The following is a 7,269-nucleotide window of genomic DNA, read 5'->3' as shown; positions in this document are numbered from 1 at the left end:
GGGAGGACACACCTCAATTTAGGGATCTCTACCCGCCCCAGGCAGTCGTGGGGGCGGGGAACGGGAAGACCCCTGCTGGGGACCCTTCTCTTTCTCTAGACCAGCGGCGTCGGAGGAGGGGTCTTGAAGCTGCTTTTACCAATAATTAAGAAAACGTCAAACGTCCATATCAAAGAGGGGTGGAGTGGGGGTTAATGAATGAATCTCGTTCCTTTCCTGAGGCTGAGTCTCCCTTGAGTGAGTGCAGACCACCCCTCCCCCATTTCTTGGGTGTGGACAGCGACAGGGCCGAGGCCTCTTCCGGCTCCAGTCCCCCCCCACCCTCCACCCCCCAGGGCGATGCTGGTTGCTGGGCGGAGGAGACCTGGCCCTCTCCTCGTAGCAACCCCTTCCCCCTCGCCCCAGTGTAACGTCCGCAGTGCCCCCGGCGTCCGTCGGTCCTCCTCTGGCTGCGCTGACTAGCTGCTCCCTGTACACCCCCGTGCGTTTCCCAGCCCTCACGCAATGCGGATCTGAGAGCCTCGGATTTCCGAAGGCCAAGGCTCTGCTGCTGTAGGCGCCTTTCCCCAACCACCCCCACCAGCTCCCCTCCGGAGAAGCTGGAACGATGGGGAATTGGCCAGGTGGATGGGTGGAGCGACCGCGCAGAGGATGCTGCCGGGGTGGCCACGGGATTAAATAACAGGGCTCTTGAGCCGCAGAGGAAATGGAAGTGGCCGGGGATCTTTTCTTTGCAGTTAATGATGGGGGGTTGGGGGGGAAAGGGGAGCGTATCAGTCCCAACCGGTGAAAAGAAAAGGCCCCGCCATTAGGCCTAACTGAGGGAAGGTGGAGAGCCCTCGCAGCAGGCCCAGCTCCGCCCAGGAACCGAGGCGGCTGTAGCCTCCGGGGAGTCAGGGGTAGGGGGCGGCTTTGATGCGAGGATCAGAGGTAGGCTGGGGCCTGAATCCCCCGTAAGATTGTCCTGCTGATGTTCTGGCTTCACTGGAGGTTGTGAGGCTCTTTTTCTAACTACGCCACGATCAGACTGAGCTTGCCTGTTGCCAGAGGAGCCAATGACAGGCACCCGGGTCTGGGCTGGGCTGGGGCTCTGGAGACAGGCCACGGAGGAACATTTTGCAAACCCAAACCAGAACCCAAGGTCACCGAGTCCCCCTTTAAAACGTTTTCTCTCTACTCGGATGCAGCTTTACAATGTGACTGACTGACTCAGCTCCCGGGGGCAGAGCAGGCCCTCCCTAGGGGAACTTCAATCATCCTTTCCGGGTCAAGACCTTCCTTAAAGCCAAGAAAAAAAACCTCTATGAGGACAATCGAGTATTTTACAGTTGTGCAGGACTTCCCTTTGCAGGTATTAAAGTTCAATGTCATTATTCCCATTTGTCAGATACAGAATTTGAGGCCCCGGGGCCTGCGCTTGGTAAATGGAAGATCTAGTAAATTCTAGTGCTGATTTTCTAGATCTCTGCAACCCTGTTCTTTCTACTCTGCTACCATCCCTCTCGGCCTCACAAACCTAAAAACCTGTTTCTTGCAAGTCATTGAAGCATGTTAAGAAAGGAAGGTTGGAGCAGTAATTTTCCAGCTAGTGCTCACTCATGAGCCTCACTCAAACCTTTAAAAAGGATGGAAATAAATAAATCCTTTCTAGACTATGGAAGAAAATCAGGATGTTGGGGGGTGGGGGAGTTTACTCGCCTGTTTCCTTTATTAGAGGAATTAGCCAAGAGACAGTGTTCCTTCCATTTCTGGTATTTTCCCAGCTTTTCTGAAGGAGGAGGTAAAGAGAGGCCAGGACTGCTCGGATGGTGAGAAGATGGGAGAGCCCCCAATCTTGAGCTAGGAGGAGCCTGTGATGCCTAAGCAGAGTGTGATTCAGTGACTCGGAGGGTACTGGAGACCATATTCTGCTCTTTCTTGGGACCTAACCAGAGGAGAAGTTTGGGGCAACTGTTATGAGAAATTCATTCATTCATTCGTTCATTCATTCATTCATTCATATATTCTGTGTTGGGCCCTGCCCTGACTCTGAGGACTCAGTGGTGAGAGACAGACAGCCCTCCCTGCTCTTGTGAAGCTCACAGTCTTTCGGAGAGAAGACAGATCTGAGGCCGGATGAGTGCTAGGAAGGAAAAATAAGTGGGGTCCTGGGATATGGGGAGTGGGAGAGGGATGTGATTTTAATTTGGACATCAAGGACTATTTTCCTGAGAGCATGTGGTTATGAGTTGAGTCCAGATGACTGAAGGAGTGAGCCTGAGGGTGTTTGAGGAGACATGTCAGACAGAGGGAGCCTGGGTGGAACCCCTGTGTGGGGACAAGCCTGACATGGAGGTGCTGACCCAAGACTTCCGTGGCAACAGCTTGAAGAGTAAGGTTGAAGTTGGCCCAGTGAGCAGTTCAGATATTACCCTCTTATGAGTTTTTAAGTAAGGTCGTGACACTCTGATTTGTGTTTTAAGTCTCTCCAACAGCCCAAAGCCCAGTGGGTGGGGGAACAAAATGAAAAATAGTGGGGGGATTCAAAACATTTTTTCCTTAACAGGTTAAAGACACCACATCCTTTCTGTTGGATTGGGCAGCCAGTAGGCCTGTGCTGGACTTTTTTGCTACTTGATCTGACTTTGTTCATTCCAGAGCTGCTCAATCTCTTCCCCAAGAATAACTTTTCCTCTGGAGGCAAATCCTGACAACCTTGCATTCCTGCCCATGCTATTTACAGTCTTTTCACTTCAGGGTAGACGTCTTCACCCCCACCAGGTCATGGCCAGGGAAGTGGAGTGGGTTCAGTTCTGGGCTTTGCCCTCTTATTAAACTGCTGGCCTGGCCAGGACCTGGGAAGCTGAGTTAGTGGGAGTGAGGCAGGAATTCCAATTCAGTGACAGACATCTGTGGAGTGCTTACTGTGTGCCAGCCCTATGCTCAGCATGTTCTCCTATGTAATGCTGCTTTAAGAAGCTGTGTTCTGTCCTAGCCAGTTTGGCTCAGTGGATAGAGCGGCCGGCCTGCAGAAAGGTCCCAGGTTTGATTCTGGTCAAGGGCATGTGCCTCAATCCAAGGCCCTGGTCAGTGCATATGGGGGAGGCAACCAATCAATGTGTCTTGGATGTTTCTCTCGATCTCTCCCCCTCCCTTCTACTTTTTTTTTAATTCTTTTTTTTTTCTCCCTTCTACTCTTTCAAAAAAATCAATGGAAAAATATCCTTGGGTGAGGATTAACACAACAAAAAAAGCTGTGTCTGGGTCTCATCATTGCTCTTTTTCAGATAAGAAGTCAGAGCCCAGGTTAGAACTCTGTTCTACTAGCCCCTCGGCTTTCAATTATTTATTAATTTCACAAAAAATTATTATGCACTTCCTATGTGTCAGGCACAGTGTCAAGGTGTTGGGGTTACGGTGATAAAAGAGATAGACACTATGGAACTCACAGTCAGTGGTGACATCACGGTGGGGGTGCGATTGGGGTATGCAGCACCTTCATTCATTTCTTTGTTCAATTGACATTTCTCAGCCTTCTGTCAAGTTCAAAGCACTGAAAGCCAAGTCCCCCAACCCAGACAGATTACTTGCCCCCACCTACATAAAAATTCTGGAACCACCACTGTTTACAATGAAGTAGGGGAAATAGACACTAAACAAATAATTGATCAAAGAATGATTTAATTACAGTTAACAGCGGTGGTGCATGAGAGTACAGAGAGCAAAGGAGGGGGCACAGCCTGGGGCCTGGAGAAGTTTCTCTGCAGCTCAGATCTGCTGAATGCAGACTCAGCCAGGCTGGGCTAGGTGGCAGGAGGCCCAGAAGCAGGAAGGAGCTGTGGGGAGGGCTAGGGCAACTGAACATGCCAGGGGGACCCTCGTCCTTTGAGGAAGGGAGGAGGCGTCAGAGCCCAGGTTAGAACCCTGTTCTGGCACTAGCCCCTAGGCTTTCTGGCTCAGGGCGTTCAGCTATTTCAGTGTTGGAAGCTGGAGAACTTGCAAGAAATGTGCAGACAATGCCCGCAGACTGCTGGGGGTCAGCCCTACCCTTTCAAGCTCTGTAGCCTTGGATAAGTTATTCAGATTTGACGTGCCTCAGTTTCCTCCTTTGTAATATGAAAACTTACCACCAAGGGTTGAATGGAACTTGAATGGAATAATGCACATAAAGACCTTAGAACAGCTTTCGGCACATTTCGATGGTTATTTGACACATCCAGCTTTTTGGTGCAAGGAATGGGTTAGAATTTTAAGAGGAGCCCATTTATCTAGGGCAGCGGTTCTCAACCTGTGGGTCGCGACCCCTTTGGCGGTCGAACGACCCTTTCACAGGGGTCGCCTAAAACCATCCTGCATATCAGATATTTACATTACGATTCATAACAGTGGCAACATTACAGTTATGAAGTAGCAATGAAAATAATTGTATGGTTGGGTCACAACATAAGGAACTGTATTTAAAGGGCCAGAAGGTTGAGAACCACTGATCTAGGTGCTTCAAAACCTCAGAAAGAAAGAAAAAAATCTAAAGTGCAAAGTTTTCTTTACTAATGAATAGGTGAGACAATAACACTGTGGCTGTCATTGCTGCTTTAACTGGGACAGTATTTGCAGGACAAAAGTTATTTTCAACTATGTGGCTCGGTATCTTTGGTTCACCAGAGAGTTGAGTTTAACCATGGCCAGTACAGGTCGTGAAGTTCATGGCAGCCAGAGAGTATAATGCTGACTGTATGCTGAATGATGGTCCTTTTGTGTCAATCTGGGAAGGGGATGTTAAGCGCTTGGTGACTTTGCATAATTCCTAATCTCTTCAGACTTCTATTGTAAAAGGGATAGTCCTAGTGTCTGCTTCGGAGGGTTGTTGTGAGCACTAAGCACATGATGTTTTTCAAGTACCTTAGCTCAGAGCCAGGTGCACAGCTATTTTTGTGGTCCTCTCATTGTTCTGTGTAACAGGGAAATTGTAAAGATTTTAACTTGGTGATGAGAGTACAGATCACTAGCTTCCTCTTCTCCATCCTTCCTCCAAGACCCTTGTTTTCACTCTGCTGTGGAAAGTTATACAAAAGACATGTTCCTGAAGACCTCACATAATTCAAGAGTGATTTCCTCATCAGTGTGAAGGTAAAGTCAGACTTGTGTAGCATCAGCTTTGGCAACAGGATCAAGGTTTTTGTGGATGTGTTTATATGGCATAGTTCAAATTTGCATTAGTTCAAATGCACATAAAATGCACGCATGCTGTCCATCTCAGACGTGGGAGCTAAATCCAGGGCAACCAGTGTGAGCATAGAACAGGAAGAGAAGAAAACATGGCCAAGAGTAGTCCCCTTGATTCTTGCTTACAAATCACAGAAATGGGGACCCTGGGAGAAGCAGGGATCAAAAATGGGTGTCTGGACTCTGGAGGGGTCGGTGACTTTCTGGAGCCCCAATCTTGGCTTTCATGCTCCATGTGATGGACGGGACTGCACCCTTCTTCCTGACTTAACAGGTGTGCGTTGGCCACCTTTTCTCCCCTGGACTTCATTTCTGCCACCTCATTTAGTCATTCATTCATTCATTCAACCAATATTTAAGCACCTTCTAGGTACCAGGCAGTATGGCAGGCCCTGAGGATAAAACAGCAAATAAGTTATAGGGATCCCTTGATACAGGTTCGTTTTCTGAGGGCAGCCAGATAATAAAAAGTAAACACTCCGGTAATAGCATAATTTCAAATGTTGGTCAAATCCGCGAAGGGAATAAGAAGGGGATTTGACAGAGATTGGGGGAAGGAACTAGCCTTTTTAGGGAGATCAGAGAAAGCCTCTTTGGGCAGTCTAAAAGCTGAGGAACAAGAGCCATGACAGTGCCCAGAAAGGAGGACACAGTGAGGGCAAAGACTAGGGCCGGCGGAAACTGGTGTGCTCCAGGAACACTCACACCTTGGGCTTGAGACTGGAGTTGCTCATCTCTGCTTGAAGACCACACGGAGGCTGGCCCAGGCTCTGGACTCTGACGTCCACAGCCAGCGTCCCGGCCTCAGGCCCTGGGAAGAATTTACAACCATGCTGAGCCTGTTTACCACCTGCCCAGGGGGCCTGGGAAGGCACAGGCTCTTTCTTAAAACCAGTTGTTACAGAGCTAGGTGCAAAGCAATTCAACTGAGCAGAATTTCTTTCTTAGGTAATCTTTTTATTGAAGTATAACGTTAGTTGAACCATTTGAAATTGCTAATATGCAACCATTTTTCATGATTGTACAAAGACAGCAATTTCCTGTGATTCAGGATAAATACATTCAGCAAAGAGTGTAAGTCAGAAGTATGCAACTCAATGAATTTTCTCAAAGTGGACACAACTGTGGAACTAGCGTCCAGGTCAAGAAACAGAACATTGCCAGCATTTTGCAGGCCCCACTCATGCTACTCCCATCACTATAACCATCACCATACCCTACCTCCACCCACAAGGGGGGGGTGGGTAATCACTATTTTGACTTTTGGCACTATAATATAACCTAATTTTTTATCTTCTATAAACGGAATTATACTGTAGGTACTTTTTTTGGTGAAATTTATTAAATTGTTGCATGTAGTTGTAGTTTCTTTTTCGTTGCTGTATGATATTCCATTCATTATATGACTATGGTACAGTATATTTATTCATTCTACTATTTATGGGCATTTAGATTATCTCCAGTGCTTGCTTTTAAGAATACTGCATCTGTGAACACTCTTGTACATGGCTTATGTTGAACACATGCTTGTATATCTGTGGATATATGCTGAGGATTGATTCAGCTTTAGTAGGTATTTCCAAACAGTTATCCAAAGTGGTTGTACTAATCACACTCTCTGCACTACTTTATTCAATGCCTCCTTGCCGCTTACCTCTTGGGCCAGGTTCTATGCAAAGGATGAACATGAGGATAGTAGTGGGGAGGGTACATGACATGATTCATGGGATGAATCTCTGTGTAGTGATTAAGTGGACAAGTCTTGCAGCCAGCTGGGCCTAGATTTGAGTGTTACACAGATCCTCTATTTACCTACCACCTCTGTGACCTTGGGCAAGACACTCAATGTCACTGAGCCTTAGGTCCTTCATCTATAAAATAAGTATAAGTATAGTAGCTCTTATCTCATAGAGTCTTTCACCCATTCCTTTACATGAGAAATGTTTGTAGAATACCGACTATGGGCTAAGCTCTTTTCTGAGTACTGAGAATTCAGGGGGGAAACAAAAAAAAGAGAGGTTTCCCCCGTTGAAAATATGTTCTCTTTTCAGGGGAACCCAATTTGCC

The sequence above is a fragment of the Myotis lucifugus genome, unplaced genomic scaffold (assembly GCF_000147115.1).
Source record: "Myotis lucifugus unplaced genomic scaffold, Myoluc2.0 scaffold_28, whole genome shotgun sequence".
Classification (NCBI taxonomy): domain Eukaryota; kingdom Metazoa; phylum Chordata; class Mammalia; order Chiroptera; family Vespertilionidae; genus Myotis; species Myotis lucifugus.
Note: the sequence above shows the minus strand (reverse complement) of the source record.